General features: G+C 60.9%; 1 protein-coding gene across 12 annotated transcripts in view; it reads right to left on the reverse strand.

The window, feature by feature from the left end:
• NCOR2 (nuclear receptor corepressor 2) overlaps positions 1-18,693 on the reverse strand; it is a 172,213-nt gene that overhangs the window by 145,457 nt on the left and 8,063 nt on the right. For all 12 annotated transcript variants that reach the window (XM_036276293.1, XM_036276287.1, XM_036276286.1 and 9 more), the window contains exon 2: positions 6,750-6,796. The gene's annotated coding sequence lies outside the window, so the exon portion shown is untranslated. The remainder of the gene's footprint in view (positions 1-6,749; positions 6,797-18,693) is intronic.

The raw sequence follows: 18,693 nt of genomic DNA on the forward strand, positions 1-18,693 counted from the left end.
GGGGCTTGCCCAAGGGCACGCGGTGGGAGTGGCAAAGGGGAGGCTGAACCCAGGAGTGCGGCACACGAGCCTGTCGCTGACCACTAGGCCACTGCCCGTCAGAACACACTGGGCCGCGCCGGGGGGCTCTCGGAGAAACCGCTTGGCCCCCGGCCCCGAGTGTCGGCCAGGGCACCCCCGGAGGCATTACACAGGACTTCCCGAGCCTGGGGACCTTCTGGCACAGTCCAGGGACACTCTGCCCGGAACACAGAGGGCAAAACCCTTCACGGTAAAAGTCACTGCGAAGAACAGAGGCTACGGAACGACAGTTGGCGGCGGCCAACAGGGAAGCTCTTTTTGGCACGTAATGTTTTTATGTAAAAAATAGGACATTGCTCATAAAATCCAGATTTCAACGTTTCTTGCGGAAAAAAAAAAAATCAGAGTATCCAGCATGGCAATTAGCTCCCATCCTCTCCCCTCTCTTTGGCCTCATTCCCTTCCCCCACCTTGGCCACCCCCCGGCGGCGGAGGGCAGATGAACAAGTGTGAAAGGACCCAGGAAGGAAGGAACGGACCAGAGCAAGGAGTCACTCTCTTGGACCTTGTGATTCTGCTTCATCTCGGTTGGTTGTGCTGGTGACACAAACCTGCCTGGGAACAAGGCATCTCCCCGAGGCATGGCTTAAGCCCCTGGATGCAGCCATGCCTGAACCTGCCCTGCCCTGTGGTTATGAGCACCCATGAATGCCCTTGTGGACTAAACCTGCCAGAATGTGTCTCCACCATGACTCAGGAGCCCTAACGAACCACCCTCGCTTGGGTCTCACCTTCATCCACGCCTGTCCGAGGAAGCCTGCCCTGACCTCTGTCCCCAAGCCCTTCACCACCCTCCATGGCACTAGTTTAACCGATGCTCTCTCTCCGAAAACTAAACTCCTCGAAGGCACAGACCATGTCTGGCTTCTCCAGGATTCTGGTCCCAGGGGCCTACAAACGTCTGGAACATTTCATGTGCCCAATAACTGTAAATTCGTCAACTGGCAAAAGAACCAAAAGGAGAAGCAAAAGCCACTACACTTAGTTTCTGCCCGAAATGGGGAAACGGGCCAAACCCGAGGCCCGCAGGGCAGCCTCGGATCAAGAACCACGCCCAGCGCGCCTAGCCCTGGCCGGGGCAGCTCCTCGGCATTCCGCAACGCCATGACCTCAGGGCCTTTGCACATGACGCTCCCCTGCCTAAAAGGTTCATCCCTCTCCCTTTCATGTCTGCTTCCTCCTCAGACACAAGTCTCAGCTCCAACACCACCTCCTCAGAGACCACCCTTGATTCTTCTACCTAAAGTGAGTGCCCCCGAAACCAGAGCTGCCCCCTTCCCTCCCCACCCTGCGCTACTCCACAGCCAGCATTTCTCAGCATTGTAGTAACATGTTCGTTTTCTGCATTGCCCATCCCCCACCAGCCCGTGGGATCCACAGGCCCTAGCATCTTGTCTGCTGTGTACTGCGCTCCCCAGGAGGCCACGGGACACCAGGCTGGCTGCAGGGGGGCAGGAACAGACCCGTCGTGTCCTGACCTGTCCTGACACAGGCCCCATCAGGCTGCATGAGCGCACCCCATGAAGTAGAGGGTGTTTCCTCCCTGCAGTCTGCAGAGAATATTTTGTGGTGGGGGCTCCAGTGTCGCAAGGGCTGGTCCTACTGAGCCTGCACAGGGTCAGGCGTCCCAAGACAGAGCACCCTGTAAGTACAGGCACTGACGCCGGCTGGGGGTCTGGCGTCTGCACAGCCGGTGTGAGAGCAGCCCTTCCCCCAAATGAGGCGGGCGCAGCTGGCCTCTTCCCACCCGACCGCCCGGCTCGCCAGTCAGACTGAGGTCGCCAACACAGCAAAGGCCCCGGCAAAGCCAACCTTCGACTGACGTGGCCCCTTCACTTCTCAGACAGGAGAGACAGCCCCCCAACACACACCCGAGGACCTGAAGTGGCCTCCATCCCCCAAACCACATGGTAAGGGCTAGTTAGAGGGCCAACTCCATCACCATGCGCTGGGACCTCACTCAGTCTCCCCACCTCCCTGAGCCTCAGTTTCCTCATCCGGAAAATGGGTCTAATGGTCACGATCATCATACCACAGGCGGGACCCAGAGAGCTGGCAAATCAAAGCCACAGAAAGAGAAAGAAAAATCTAGAAGGAAGCAATTTTCATGTCGGCAAATGGGCTTGCTTTGTGATTAAACAAAACCCACTTTTATTTTATGGTTCAGAATCATGTCGGTGTGGATGTCTGGCCATCTTGGACGGGACAAGGTGGAGATATTTCATCATTTAAGCCCCTGCAGGTTGAGTCACCCTAAATTAGTATGTCCTCTTAAAATCCTGCTGAGGTCATCAAAAAATGCACAAAGTCTTTTTTATTTTATTTTTTTGTGCCCCTAGCGGAAACTGAACCCAGGACTCTCTGGTCCGCAGGCCGATGCTCCAACCGCTGAGCCAAACCAGCCAGGGCAAAAAATGCACAAAGTCTTAACACAGTGACCACATTCAGAGGTCCCCGCAAGACACCCCAAGGCTGAGGCGGGAGAAAGGGAAGGGTGTACGCAGACGCAGCCGGTCTCACTGGCTGTGTGACCGCAGGCAAGTCACCTCACTTCCCTGTTCCTCAGTGTCCTCGCCTATAAAGTGGGGACAATGATCACCCCTGCCTCACAGGGGATTCTGAAAGATTAAATACATTATAACACATAAAGTGCAACACAATGACTATTATAAACTGTCATGATTGCTGCTGCCATTGGCGACTACTTCACACCTTCGCTAGGTTTATGACCCTGACTGCAGGCGGCAGCAGCCCACCTCGACCCCTGGGGCTCCCTGGGACCCCGGAAAGGTGGCACCTCCGTCCTCCCTCCAGCTGGCGGAAGGGATTACTGTCAGATGGAAAGAGACACAGGTTGGAGCCGGAGATTAAAAACAAATACAATCCTCAGGCAGGCATCCATCCATAATTATGAATTTGATGTAATTAGGCACCCCACTAACTTCATCACTTATTTATTTACAGGATTGCTTATTTAATTTGCGGGCCTCCTTCCCGAAAAGTCATCTCAGCCAACACTCCTCGGGCGAGGGAGGAGGCGGGGGAGGCCCACGCTGTCCCCACTCCCTCTCCTGGGCTTCCGCCCTTCATGCTCCTGCCTCTCCCCGGGGCTCCCCAGAAGGCCTGCCTGACTTTGCCAAGACGCCGGGCTCGTGCAAGGCCCGACATGCAGTCCACTGTGCTTGGTGCCAACGGACAGTGTTTGACCCAGAGTGGACCCTCCCTCACACCCTCCGCTGTCCCCCAGAAGGGTTGTTCTGGCCCTGGTGTGACCCTCTGGACCGGCAAACGCATCAGAGCAACAAAAGGGCTGGTACTTCCCAGCTTCTGGGAGGACAAAGAACACTCAACTCTTGCCCAGTGACTTCAGGGAACTTACCTGAGCTCCCAGAGCCTCGCTGACCTCATCGGTAAAATGGGTGCATTAAAAACAACACCCACAGCTCGCTCACACCAAAACACCAGCTGCTATTACCCAGCGCCACCCACGGCCTCAGCCCATGCAACATGGCAAGAAAAAGCAATGAGAGCCACAAAGACTTCCAAGCTTTATTCATAATAGCCCCACAGTGGAAACAACCTAAATGTCCATCAGCTCACGAACGGACAGTCCCAACTGTGATACATTCACACAACAGAGTATTACTCAGCAATAAAAAATAACCGACTGATCCGTGCAACAACAGATAACTCTCAAAGACATGCAGAGAGAAAGACGCCAAATACAAAAATGCACATAGTTTATAATTTTATTATGAAAATCTAGACAATTCTATAACAGATCAATGGGTGGGGGATATGGATTCTTGGGGGGGAGGGGTGACGGAAACACTATCTTGATGGTGGTGGTTGTTACATGCGTGTTTACATTTGTCAAAACTGATGGGTGACTTATTACAGGTTAATTACATCTCCACAAGGGCTGGGTTTTATCAACCATGTGAGTATATATCAGCACCCTGATTTATGCACTCAGGCCCAGGAAGGTCAGAGTCTGCCTCTCTGCCCGTCAAGGTCCCCCATCTACAAAGGCCGGGGTATAAATAGCATGGTCCTAGGGGAGCTATTGTGGAGTAAAATGAATCACAGGGCATACAACAGGGGCCTCATTATTGCTGCTGCAAAACAAGGAGCAGGTAAGCACCAGGCCCAGATAGGACCAGCCAGGATTCTTGTCCCCCCGACACCCACAAGCCCCCAACCAGGCGGGACTCCGGCGAGGTAGCTGTCCCTGTCACCGAAGGCTGCAGGCAGCCAGGCTCCTCAGCTCCCCCCAAGCTGCTCCCCCCAAGACAGGGAACAGAAAAAGGTGGGAGGTCTGTGGGAGGGGTGACCGCGAGGGCACGGCCTGCCTTGGGAGGTCATTTTTGGACAGGAGTTGGTCCAAGGAGAGGACACCCTGGTAAGTGGGCAGGACAAGGGTCACCCCGGAGCCCGTCCACTTCGGCACGAACAAGAATAATGAAAGGACAGCGGGGTGCGGGCGACAGGGACAGGAGCGAGCCCGGCCCGGGCACAGGGCAGAGCCTGCTCCCTGTGAGTGACAGGGTGGCAGGCGGCGTCTGGGAGCCACGGCGGGAGGGACGTCCCCCGGGCCCGATTAGAGGGCCAGCCACCGGCAGACACGCTCAACTGTCAGCTTGTCCTCCCAGCCGCCATCAGAGGCACCATTAATTGCTGTCATTTGAGGGTGGCCTGTGGGGAGAGGGAGGGGGTTGTGGGAAGGAGAGCGAGGAGGAAGGGAGGAGGGGGTGGGAGGAGGGGAAGGGAAGGAGACGGGGGGGAGGGGAGGACAGTCTGCCCAGAGCTGAGCCTCCCGAGCTGGAAGGAAAGAACCTCCCTACTCTCCTTCCTCCTCCTCCTCCGGCGGAGGGGCCAGGGCCCTGTCCAACCACAGACCCATTGCCCGGAGGGACAAACAGAGACCAGAGAGATGTGATCACATACACACCCGGTCGCCTGTCTGTCCGGTGCTGACCTTCCCCCTCAAGGTACCCAGAAAGCCTGGCCACCTCACTTTCCCATCGGCCTCCACCCACATCCAAACCCACACCCCCCTCCACGGGCACCACACCGGATCTTCCACCTGGGCTCACGCAGGATCAAAACCCACGCGTGGCTTCAGACCAGCCGAATGCCCTCCTCCGAGCACCTGCGCCAGCACGAAGGACTCCAATCCTCCCTCTGCTACTCGCACACTCGGGGACACCATGTCACCTCCCCGGGCTTCCGCTGTGCACTGGGGGCGACGACAGGGCCCCCCTCACGCCGCTGTGAGGGTCAGACAACACGACTGCACTCAGCAGAGAGGACACGTCGCTGCCGCTGCTGGTCCACGACCATCCTGTGCCCTTGACCCCACACGGCGTCCTGCCTGGCCCGACCGCCCCAGATGACGGGGGCTCCGCAGGTCCCCAGCTGCCGGCACAGTCGTGGGGCAAGAGCAAGGGGTCAGCATCCTTCCGGCCGCCTGTCCCCAGACAAGCCTTGTCTCTGGGCTGAGGGAGCTCCTAGGAGCATTAGGGGAGGACCCCCTCCCCTCCCCCATCTGTCTGCTCCCCTCCTCCCGCAGAGGTGATGGATCGCCCCAGAGGAGGAAGCTAAGTGCCTGCAGACAAAAAGCCCTTTTATCGTCCTCGGGTGGGCCTCTGGCTTGACAAGCAGATAACTCAGCCCCGGAGGCTGAGCTCCCCATCAGGCCGCGATTGATGGAGGCCGAGGAGGAAGGGAAATGTCCAGGCAGACGAGGCCACCGTCCCACTTCAAAGGTCCGCGCACGCCGTGTGGAAAACCGGGGCCGATCACCGAAAGGGACCCCCACGCCTGAGTCGCCCAGGCTCCCCACCTCCGCGATGATACCCACCACTGTGGGGGCCGGCTCAGGAAGCAGGCCACCTCCCAGGCTCTTGGTCCCTGTTGCTTCCTGGGGCTCTGACAGCTCGGGGGCAAAGGAGAGAGGCCTGCCTTAAGAAATCCCGCCCGCGGGACTCATGCCGATGCCTGCAAATCAACAGGTCCATTCCGCACAGCCTCAGGGCCTTTGCACAGGCTGCCCCCTCGGACACACCCTCCAGAGACCTGCACACTCCCTTCCTCCCAGATCTTTGCTCAAATGCCACCTTCTCAGGGAAGCCCACCCTGACCACCCCCATTAGAAACTGCAACCCCAGCCCACCCGTGTTTCCCAAGCCCCCCTGCTGGTTCCTCACCCCAGTGCTTCCCACCAAAGGACACGCTATGTGTCTGACTTGTTTACTGTGTCTGCCCAGGGAGGATGGTGCTTGTCCATCTGACTCACAGCGCCCAGAAACAGGCCTGGCACACACTAGGTGCTTTAGACATAATCGGGCAAGGGATGAATGTTCTGCAAGAGGACTGGAATCTCCCAGCAGGGCCCCCCCTGAGCCAGGCCACGCTGAGTGCCCAGCAGTGCCCTCAACGGCCAGCTCGGAGGCCCATTTGACAGACAAGGAAACTGAGGCCCTGGAGTGTCTCGGCTCCCTGGGGCTCACACCCGAGTCTGTGGGAGGCCGGCCCCCTGCAGACCGCCCTGGGAGTCCAGGACAGCAGTCCAGGGCTGGATGCCGAAACCAGGACTGAAACCGCGCCCCCATCACCTCAGCGCTGCAGTCACAGGAAATGGGGGGAGTGGGGACATGCGAACCTACCAGAAAGGGCCACCAGCAACGCGACGTCCTCGGAGACTCTGGGGAACCTGCAGGGAAAAACAGGGAGCTTGTTGGTAAAGATCGCATCCTCCGCACAGGGGCTCCGCAGGACCCACTGACGTGGGTGGGGACGGTCCAGCCACGGCCACGCACTCCCGACACCACTCCGAGAGCCCGGCTCCGCACACCCCGAGCTAGAGAATCAGTCTCATGACCAGTCCCAGAGCTGGGAAGTCCCAGGGCTGGGAGTCCAATCCAGACCACGGGGTCAGAAAGGTCCTTACATGGGCAAGGCCACCAAGGGGCCCCGACCCACGGCAGTGTCACCGTGAAACTCCCCGGTGAACTTCCCAGAGGACGCTCTAAACAAGCGAGTGAGTGACACCTGGAAGGGGGGGCAGCTGTCGCCACGAAAGCATTCGAGTCTTCGTTCGGAGCCAGAACCGTGCGGTGACAGCCAGCACCCAGAACATAAAAAGGACACCATAAGTCCCTAAGAGCCAGTCAAGCCAACAGAAAAACGAGGGCAGGCTCACTGACGCGTCGCGGGGATGGCTACACAGACGGCCAGTGCGCAGGGGGAAAGTCGCTCGGTGTCACTCACTATCAGGAAGGTGCCCGTCAAATCCCCGAGAGACCCGCGCACCCTGTGGATGCTGCGCTGAACAGGCGGACAACTGCAAGTGTCGGCAAGACCGGCCGAGAACCCCGGAGAGCGCCAGGCGGGCACCGGGCGGGCGGCGACACCCCTTTGGAGAACCTGCTGCCAGTTTCCTATCACGTTAAACAGCCGGTTGGGCGATCACGTGACACAGCAATTCCACTCCTGGGTGTTTACCCGTTCATCCGTGTCTGTGTGTTTATGCCTTTTTTATTGTGTTGGCGTCTGCACACAAAAAGAATAAGTTAAAAAACAGTGCAGTGGCCCTGGGGTGTGGCTCAGTGGTTAGAGCGTCGGCCCACGGACCAGAGAGACCCGGGTTCGGTTCCCGCTAAGGGCACGTACCTCGGTTGCAGTTTGTCCCTGGCCCTGTTGGGGTCATGTGGGCGGCAACCAGTCGATGTATCTCTCTCACATTGATGTTTCTCTCTCTCTCTTCCTCCTTCTCTCCCTCCCTCGCTATCTGAAGGTAAATGCAAAAATGTTCTCAGGTGAGGATGGAAAAAAAAACCAGTGCAGTGGGCAGAGCCCTAGACGGAATCCAAACAGCTGGCTGAGGTCTCAGCCCCCATGGACGGCGGTGACCTTGGGCAAGCCCCCCCCCCCCGCCCGGGCCCTCTGAGCTCTGTCTTCCCACCCGGAAAATGGACCCGCTCCCCACAGCTGTCAGCAAGGCCTGCTAACCTCTCAGTCTTCACAAGACTCCCTGCAGCCCCCACCTTCCCATCTCAAACTCTCAGGGGGTCAAGTCAGGTCAAGTTCTACAAAATCACCAGGGGCCCCAGGAGCCCAAGGTGACGCCTGCCGCTGCGAAGAAAGGGAAGTGCCGCCCACGTGGCCGCCACGGCTGGCGGGGTGAACGCTCCGGGCCACGACGAGCAAGCCACAGGGCGTGCTCTGCAAAGGCGGGAGCTGGACCCCGGGACCCCGGCGGATCTGGGCCCTGACCGCCAAAGGAAGTCACACCTTCCGGCAGGGACAGCAGGCTGCATCTGAGGGCTTCAGGCACGGGGGGTGGGGAGCAGGAGGACCTCAGCCACCCCCTCGCCGCCTGGGCTGGCAGAGCCCCTCTTTTCACACCAGGGGAACAGGAGCCCCTCCCCTGCGCCTGGGCCAGGTGTTGCCCGTCCACTGTGGCCGAGAGCAGCCCCGAGTGGGAGGGACCCAGGCTTCCATTCAGAAGCTGCCGGGATATTTTCTTTCCCTTCTCAAGGGACAGCAGAGGTGTGCCCAGCCCCACGCAGGCTCCCCTGAAGCTGCCAGAGAGGCAGTCACCAAGCTCACCGGGGTCTGCTCCCCGCCGGCTGACCTCCCGGAGAAGGGCAACAGGGAGCAGGGGGCTGTGACCCACAGAGGGCCCAGCCCACCCAATGCTGGGCCCAGAGTCGGGGGAGAGCTGAGGGGCGACCCTGAGCCCTGCCCATGAGCACCCCAGCCTCAAGTCCATCTGTCCAGGCTCCCAGAGAGATCCGTCCCATTCCCAGGCGAAACCGCAACGGTCAGCACAATGCAGCCCCCTGGGCCACCTCCCAGCCCCGCCAGGTGGGTACTGTCCTGATAGGAAAACAGAACCCACCCAAGACCGAACGGCGAGGGGCACAGACATGGAAACCCGGGCGTCTGCCTTCAGCCGCCCCGTCCTCCACCCCCTACACCCCCAAACATGCTTCTCACAGCCCACACACACACACCTCCTCGCCACGGAGTAGGGTGCGGGGCTGTCTGCAGAGACAGCAGCCGACAGGAGCAATTAGACGCCAGGAAGGAGCTGGGCTATCGACCGCTTCTGCAGGAAGGGGGGCCGCGTGGGCAGCCGGGCTCCCGGCCAAGCACAGGCCAAGGCCAGGGGCTTCACTCCCGGGCCTGCACAGGCTCAGCTCAGAGAGGCCGTCTGTCCGCCCGCCCGTCTGTCCGCCGGTGGCCCCGACAGCCCGCAGGGACCTGGAGCCCCGCTCCTGGGGGTTCCCGGTGCAGGCACAGGCTAAGCCCTCCACGCTCGCCGACTGGTTTGATGCCACACCCGCCCCACGCGCGAGGCGCTCTGACCCGCCCGGGTTCCCTTAGCAGAAGCGCATCCAGGCGTCCGCAGTGACCAGACACCCGCCCCAGAGCCCCAGCCCCAGGAAGCCAAAGATGGGGGGCCCGCAGGCTCTCTGGGAATGGTGCACAGAGGACGGGTGAAGTGGAAACTTCCAGATGCCCCTGGATGCCCCTCAGCGGCCCCATCACAGGCTCCCGTAAAGGTAACTCGGGTCATGGACCCAGAAGCACGAGGTAAGCGCCCCAAAGGGTTAGCTACTGGGTTCCCCGGGAGAGGGGCCTGCGGCTTGTCCTTAAGATCACAGACCCTTCCCGCCCAGGAACGGGGTCCCGGCCACTGGTGGCCGCAGGGCCGGCCGGGCGCGGCCCGAGGGTGCTGCGGGGCCATCGATCACCAGGAGCAATTAATTGTCCAGGTCAAGAGATAGTGAAAAGGATTTGTCACCAGGGCCCAGGGGACAGTCCAGCCAGTCTGGCAACCCAGGCGGGAGGGTGGTTCCCGCTGACCTGGACCCTGAACACATCTTCCAGCACCCCCTTTCTCTGCCTCCCCCACTGGCCTCCCGCGTGCTCCCCGCTCACAGGCTCAACCCCCCAGAGAAGGCCCCAGCCCAGCAGCCCCCGCCCTAGCGCGGGACGAGGACCAGCCCCAGCCTCAGCGACCTGTGCCCCAGGAGGGACCAGCCCACCCTGCCGGCGGTGCCTACCTGCACTGCGGTCCAGCCGGGCCAGCCCAGCTCACCTCAGGCTGTCTCCTCGGCTATAAAAGGTCACAACAGCCAGGGAGGCCGCAACCGGGCTCCCAGCCCAGCTCTGCCCGTCTGCAGAGCCTGAGGGAGGCGCCTTGCTGCTCTGAGCCTCAGTTTCCCCATCTGTGAAGTGGGGGCACTGCCGGGGACTGCGTTGTGAGAAACACAGCCTGGCCCTGCAGGTGCTGAGTTCAAGCTCATGCCGGGGTCCACCATCCCGAGCCCTGCTGAGGTGATAGTCATAAGCCCGGCACCTAGGACACCCCGACTCAAGGCCCCGAGCCAGGCCAGGGCGAGACCCCTGAGCTCAGGCCCCCACCCCGGCCCCCGCAGCAGGACCCCAGGGGAGACTCGGGCGTTGGTGGCCGCCACACACACCCCAGGCTCGGTGGCTGGTTGTCATGCAGAACAGAACTGTCCAGACACACACCGTCCTCCCCCAGGTCCTCCGACAGGGCAGGGGACCCCCGGGAGGCTCTCCCAGCTTTCGACACCCCGGGTCTGCACCAAACCCCTCCACGCCCACCCGGACACGTGCCTCTCAGAGCCACTGTGACGTGAGACGCCAATGAACCCCTCCCTCGCTGTGCCCACAACACAGACGGGAAAGCCAAGGCCCGAGCAACTGGTGGAGGGCAGCCTGCACCCTCTTTGAAGTCCCACAGGGGCACGAGCCGGCTCAGCAGGTGCTCAGCAGCCCAGGGCACCAAAGCCAGGATGGCACTAGTCAGAGTGAGAAACTCCGCAGAAACTGAAAACAGCCCCCGAGGCCCCACAGGCTCCCCGAGTGAACCGCGCTGATTCACAGTCGGCCTGTTGGAAAGTTCCTGCTTCTGTGGCCAGGGTGGGGGTGGGGGCTGAGGGCCAGCTGAGCCCTCGCGGGGATCACACCCAGACTCACAGCCCAACACCCTGAGGTCCATCGGCCCAGCAGGGCTTGTGGCTGGGGGGCGGGCAGAATCTCACCCCGGGCACAGGCTTCTCCTCTGCCGGCTGCGCTCAGCCCACAGGGAGGCCAGGGACAACAGCGTGGTGACCGCAGGATGTGGCCTGAGACCTGAGTAGGTCTGCTGTCCAGCTGTGTGACCCCAGCACACGGCTTAACATCTCTGAGCCCTTCCTCCCCCGTGAGACGGGCCGACTCAGCTCACTGCGAGCACACACAGAACGCCGAGGGCGCGGCGAGAGCCCGGTGAACGCGCCCCTCCCTCCGCTCCCAAACGGTGGCTCTGTCGAGGTGAAATCCACGTGACGGGACCCATTCCAGGGGGAACAGGTCAGTGCACTTAGGACATACACAAGGCCGTGCAACCGCCACCCCCATCTGGTTCCAAAGCTTTTCCATCTCCCCAAAGGAAATGAGACCCTCCTACCCACAGAGCAGTCTCTCTCCAGCCCCCTGCCCAGGCCCTGGCACCCACCACGCTGCTGTCTGTCTGTCTTCTGGGCATTTCAGACCAGCGGAATCACACACAATGTACGTCTGGCTTCTCTCGCGCACCATGTTTTCAAGGGTCATCCGCATAGAACGTGTATCGACACTTCATTTCCTTTTCATGGCTGAACAGTATTCCGTCGTGTGGATAGACCAATGACATATTCTTTATTTACTTTAATTGATTTTAAAGAGACAAGGAGGGGAGAGGGAAACATCAATGTGTTGTTCCACTTATTTAGGTGTTCATTGGTTGCTTCTTGTACATGTGCCCTGACTGGAGATCGAACCCGCAACCTTCGTGTATCGGGACGATGCTCTAACCGACTGAGCTACCCAACCAGGGCCCAATCACGTATTCTTAAAGTACGAAAAATAAATGTGTTATAAACAATACAGAAATGCAACATGACAGAATAGCTAAGTGCACGACTTGAAACAGTAAAAAATGGCCAAACTATAGAACATAGGTAACCATAACGACCATGGGGATCTGGCCAATGGGAGGAGCTGGCCAGCGGTCTCAAAGGTCGGGCTTCCCCTGCCCAGACTCTGCTGTGCTGCGTGACTCTGGGCCAACTCCTCACCCTCTCTGGGCTTCGGCCTCCCTCTGTTAAGGGCATCGAAGGGGTCGTTCTCAGGGGGACGTCTGAGATTCCCAGAGTCGCCAAGTGGCCCTCAATCCTGGGGAAAAGAGAGGTTGTGGCAGCCAGGAAGGGGGAGGGCCGCCCCACGCTGGCAAGGACATGCAACTCTGGGAGGCCTGGAGACGCTGCCCAAGGGCGCACTCTGGGCCACCGGGCTGTGGACACAGCAAGAAAGGGAAGCTCGTGTGCACTGACTGCCCCGCACCCCCTGCTCCCCTGAGGCCTCCGCCAGCTCTGCTGCAGCACCTCCCCCAGGGAAGGACAAGCAGACGGCTTCGGACATTGCAAAACCAACCCTGGGGGCAGCCCTGCCCTGCTGACCCCATCCCCAACCTGGGCCCCCGAGGGCCTCTTTCCTGGGCAGGCCACAGAAGCCACGGCACCAGCCACCAACCCCAGGGGCCTCTGGCCTGTTCCGGACGGGATGGAGCAGAGCCCCATATCCACCCTCGTCCTCTTGCTCCTGCAGGTCCCGCCAGGCCTGGCCTCACTGCCAAGGGACCAATCGGCCATCAGCACACACTGACCCAGCCCCACTCTGTCCCTACAGTCCCAGGCCTGGGGGCCCAGCAGAGGACCAGACAGACACACTTGCTGGGATGTGACCTGGTGTGAAAGGCCGAGGATACCCAAGGGGATGAATCACCTGAGGAATTTCAGACATCCGCCGCTACAGACGGACACAATACATGGGGGCTGCTTGACGGGGCCCTCGGGCGGACCTCCTGGGGGTGACCTGCCTGAGACCTGAAGGCAGCACGGAGGCCACCACTGCCAATCTCCAGGGAGCAGCATTCCAGGTAGGGGAACAGACAGTGCAAAGGCCCTGGGGTAGGTAGACATGTGGCTGCTGCAGACACCAGGGGCAGGTGGAGCAGCTCCCCGGGCCTCTGGGTTTATTCTGAGGAGAGAGCGGGTGTGGGACCAGAAGCTCCTTCTGACAGGACCCCAACGGCTGCAGTTAGAACAGGCAGCAAAACACAAGAGTGGATTTGGGGGGGCCGGAGCAGGCTGCCGTAGACATCCACTCCAGACAGTGGGGGGCGGGGGGCTCATCGCTGAGCCAGGTGCCATTATTGCCTCTGCTGTTACAGTTGATGTGAAAACAGAGGGTCTCGCGCTGTCCCATCCCCCCCAGCGTACTATTACTGTTGTCGTCGTTATTATTGCAGAGAGGGTCTCACCCAGCTGGGCCCGTTCCACAAGAGGGGGTCTTCTCAGCCGCGTCCCCGCCCCAGAACGTGCAGGGCTGTTTTCGGTGGTCCTGTGAGTGGCCCGCAGCCAGCGCGACAGTCTTTTGCCCAAGAGTCACCCTCCCTACACCACTTTCAAAAGACCTGGCCCTTTAAAAAACAAAAACAAAAACCTGCCAGAACCGACCCAAACACTCGCTTTTTCACCGTCACTTTCACATATTTCCAGAACCAAAAGGGTTCTGCTCTCACTTCTGTCGGAGCTACGCTTACTCATCCTGCGTGGGAGCCGCCGGCTTCTCACTTCCCCTTACGCCGCGGGGGGGGGCGGGGGGGGCCCCGCACCGGTCTCTGGGTCTCTGCTGTTACCTCCCCGCAAAGGAGAGTCAGGGGGATTTTTCAGGCCCGGTTATGTAAATGCGGTCGGGGTATGTCAGGCGCTGTAGGGCGCTGTCGGGCGCTGTGTGGCACCGGGCACGTACGCCGACCTCTCTGAGCCCCAGCGGCTTGCCCGGGACTCGGGGAAACGGACGATGCTGCTAGCTCCTGAGATTGAGATCGGATGAAGCCACGGGCCCGGGTCCGCCACTGCGAGGTGACGCCACTGCAGGTTGAGCCGAGAGAGCACGTGGCCCAGGGGCGCCCCCCCCCCGCTGAAGGGGCTGGAGGCCGCTGGGCTGAAGCCCCCCAGCACGGCCCCCGCTGGGCGGGCGCGAGGATACAATCGCGCACCCCCTGCCCGGGCCAGGTGGCACGCTGCCCGCCAGGCTCTTGTCTCCAGGAGATAAGCTGCTCAAGTTCACGTTCAGGATCAAATGAACCCACGTAATCGCCTTAGGGATCTCCACTGAGCGGCTCCTGGGGGCGAGGGAGGAGGGCAGCTGAGCCCTCTCCGCCGAGACCCCCATCCGCTCAGCCAGACACAGAGAGGGTGCCCCACAGGCACCCCCCCACACACCCTGGGGCTCCACCCCCTGCTGACCCGGGTCTTCAGAGTCTGTGCTGCTCAGTCACAAAGCCCCTACTGTGGGCCCTGTGGCTGGGGCACAGGGACTCTAATCCCCACAGCTACCCGGCAGATAAGCCCTCCCCCCACCCCTCCCAGACAGGGAAACTGAGGCCAGGGAAGGAAGCGGCCAGCCCCAAGTGACAGAGCTCCTCGCTGGATCACCTGCCACCCTCAGTCCATTTCACAGAAGGGGAGACCGAGGCGGATGGGGCTTCGAGTCACCACCACATGCCGGTGAGGCGGGCAGACGGGAGCATGCACCTGCCCGGTGTCCAGTAGAATCCTAGCATCGGGGACAGCTCCGGGCACAGTGCAGGTGCTTGATGGAAGCGTTCAAAAGAACAAAGTCTACAAACACGCCAGGCAGACTCCAAAGAGAATGCCTTCACGGGCCTCTCCGCCCCCAGATGGTTTGCCGAGACCCCTTCACGCAGCACAAGGGGTCCGGGGGAGAGGTAGCTACCCCCCTCAGAGGACACGTCTGAAGTCATTCTGGTTGTCACAACACAGGAAGAGGGGACCACCGGCATAAAGACCAGGGGCGACGCACAGAGCAGGCCCCCAAACAGAACGATCCGGCTCAAGTGAGAAACCGTACACACTGTGGTAGCCGCAGGGCACAGCGGGGCCTCGGACCCCAGACCCACCACATTCCTGCTCCCCTGCTCCCGCGACGCTGGCCTGGAGTGGGGGCTGCAGAGTCGGCCCGCCCCCTCCCTGCAGCAGGAGTGACAACAGGTCCCTCCTGGAACACACATGACGCCGACACGCGGTCTCTGTGGGGGTGGGAATGTGGTCTTTTTTTTTTTTTTCTTTATGTGTAGGCTTTTCGTTTGTTAATTTTCCAGTTTTCAGAGAACACGTTTGTTCTGCTTCTAAAAACCAAAACAGATTTTTCCTCAAGGCACCTGTCAAACCACAGGCCCCACCCAAACAAAGGCTTGACCACGGGAAGAACTCGCACCCCCATTCCCAGGGTCCCCCCGTGAGCCTCGGGCAGCGTCCAGAAAAGCCCCGAGTGGTGATCCCACTGCCGGGGACACCGGAGGAGACAGACAGCACCTGACCACCTGGAGCAGGTCCAAACACCCAAACCAACCAGACATCCCCAAGGAGACATGCCCAGGCCCTGCCGTCTCCCTGGGACACGACAGCATCTGTGGGAAGGTAAGACCCACGGACTCCGTCTCAGCCCCAACACATCACAGAGTCATCATTTTAAAAATGAGCCCTGGCTGGTGTGGATCAGCGGTTAGAGTGTCGGCCTGCGGTCCGGAGAGACCCGGGTTCGGTTCCCGCTAAGGGCGCGTACCTCGGTTGCAGTTTGTCCCCGGCCCTGGTTGGTCGTGCGGGTGGCAGCCACTCGATGTGTCCCTTTCACGTCGATGTCTCTCTCTCTCTGTTCCTCTCTCCCCCTCCCACTCTATCTGAACAAAAAGTAAAAAGATGTCCTCAGGTGAGGATAAAAAATATAAAAATTAAAAGATAAAAAATAAAAATGATAAGTCTGTCCAGCCGATGTGGCTCCGTGGTTGAACGTCAACCCTGCACCAAGAGATCGCATGTTCGATTCCGTTCAGGGCACATGCCCAGGTTGTGGGCCGGATCCCCAGTGAGGGGCATGCAGGAGGCGGCCAATCCATGTTCTCTCTCATCCATGTTTCTCTCTCTCTCTCCCTCACTTCCTCTCTCTCTAAAATCAATAAAGGGAAAAAAATTGTAACATAAAAGTTAATCATCATCATCATCATCATCATCCCGACTGGAGTGGCTCAGTTGGTTGAGCGTCATCCTGTGCCCGGAAAGGTCGGCGGCTCGATTCCCAGGCAGGGCACAGGCCTGGGCTGCAGGCTCAGTGCCCGGTCGGGCCCGTGCAGAGGGCGACCAATCAGTGTTCCTCTCTCAGGTCGACATTTCTCTCTCCCCCTTCCTCTCTCTAAGCATGTCCTCAGGGGAGGATTAAATGGTAATAACCACCACTACAGGTTCTACCTGCCTGGCACGTGACCCTTCTCATGCTCCAGGCAGGTACTAGCTCAGTCCCCGTTTCACGTGCCAGGGAAGCCGAGGCACAGAGACCCGACGATGTGGGTGTCGACTCCGAGCTGGTGAGCGGCCGGGGGTGGGCACCGAGCCATCCGATCCCTGCTCGAACCCTCCACTCTGCTGCCCGTCTGCAGGCGGGAAGGGGCTTACTAGGCCGAGCGTAAGACCTGCCGCTGCTCAGCCGCTTCCACCCACAGCGCCGGCGGCGCAGCACACAGGAGCACACACAGGAACACGGGAGCACACAGGAACACGGGCACACACACAGGAACACGGGCGCACACACAGGAACTCTCAGCCACACGCGCAGAGCCCCTGGCCGCGCACTGGGAAGCACAAAGACCTGGGCGAGAAGGTCACGCGTCCAGTTGACAAGGGGCTGCCTCTGGGGAGGGCGCTTGGGGGACCTGAGAGTCGCCTGCAGGGTTTTCTAAATAAAAGGTGGCCAGCTGGACCAGGCTGGTGGGTGCACACGCGCCCCCTCCCCGGGCCCCCAGCCCACCCGCAGTCTGTGCGGAGCTGCGGTCCCAGGCCCCCTGGGCAGGAGCGGCTCTTGTCACCTGAGCATCGAGTTCCCTGCTCTGCGAGGCTCAGGTTTCTGGCCCGGGCCCAGAGGCCTTCGGGCGAGGCCGGGCCATTTTCTTCCTCGTCTCGTGAAGCCGGGAAGGAAGCGTCAGAGCCGTGCCTTCTGCTCCGAGAATCTGGAGCAGGTCTCCCGGGGCAGGGCCGTGGCAGGAGACCTGGTCCTGGAGACTCGTCCCGGCTCGTCACGGGTGGGGACAGGCTGGGGACATTTTTTTTCCCTTGGCCATTGCTCGGGGCCAGGCACCCCCACCGGACTTGAAGGAAAAATGAGCACACACACCCCTACCTCACACCGCCCTCTCCCCTCCGGGCGGCCGCCCTTTTTCGGGGTGAGCAGGTCACTCTCTTCACTCTGCGCCCCTCACCCACAGCCCAGGTCAAGGCCACAGTCTCGGGCAGCAGGGACACCCCACGGGACTCCTGTCACTTTGAAGACGTGAGGCCCTGGGGCTGAGCCAGGAGCAGGGATGAGGGAGTGGAGGGCACTGACCACTGACGCTCTCCCCCGGCTTCGCCCAGTCATGGGGTCACCCAGGAGTTACCCACAGTCCCCAGAACCCTGAAGGGGTCCCCGACGTGCTTGGCTGCTCCACACCAGCTCCAGGTCCTCCTGGCCCGGGGGCCCGGGGAGGTGCCCAGTGGAGACCTGGGCAGCGTGTCCCTGGCCCCTCGGCCCAGCACTTGCCTCGTTGGCCTGACCAGCCGGCCCCGGTGCCAGGCAGTTGCCATGGCCACGCAGCACCAGGCAATGCTCCCAGAGGGTCCGCGCCGCCCCGAGTTCAGAATGGGGACAAGCAGGAGCCTCCAAGGCAGCCCCTCCCACAGGCACCTTAGGGTCTGCCTCCAGGACTTCCCACTGACAGAGGCCCCCGGAGCCACAAAGAACCCAGGGGAGGGGGCCGGGGGGCGGGGCCTGGCAGACAGGCCCCAAGGCAGGGACCAGGGTCTGCATTTCTTGCAAGAAGGGGCGGAAGCCCTGCAGGGCCCGGAGTGAGGTCAGGTCACGTCCAGCTGGGCCCCGCCTGGCCGCTGTGTATGGAGAACGGCCATAGGGGCAGGACAAACTCTGGGACCCCAGAGAGGAGGCTACTAGGCTGCGGGCAGGGGGGTGGGAGAAAGCGACCCCCACATCTGTGGCCTGTGCCACACCCTGCATGAGTGTGTGAAGGGCACCAAGAGTCCCGTGTGGGGCAGGCCGGGCCTGAGGCCCCCTGGGGACACCCGTAAGCAATGAGGACTCAGGAGGCTGACGGGCAACTCCATGGCTTGCGCACCACCTCGAGCAGCCCCTCAGTCCCCCTGAGCCATGAGGTCGCATCACTCACCACCCCATTTCCCTGCCGGGTAAACCGAGGGGCTCTGCAGGGGCTCCGGGGCCGTCCCGGTTGCAATGCACAGCCCGGGACACTGACACGGGACCTCGACACGGGACCTCGGGCTCTCAGCTCGTTCGGGCCCCATTCATAAACAAACACGGGTCACCAGAAACCACGTTGACCCCAGAAGGCAGGAGGCGGGGCCCAGGAGAGACAGAAGCCCGTGAGCACATCCGCGGGCAGCAGGCTGAGGGCTCGTCCGA

Source organism: Molossus molossus, unplaced genomic scaffold (genome assembly GCF_014108415.1).
Source record: "Molossus molossus isolate mMolMol1 unplaced genomic scaffold, mMolMol1.p scaffold_m16_p_22, whole genome shotgun sequence".
In the NCBI taxonomy this organism is placed as follows: Eukaryota; Metazoa; Chordata; class Mammalia; order Chiroptera; family Molossidae; genus Molossus; species Molossus molossus.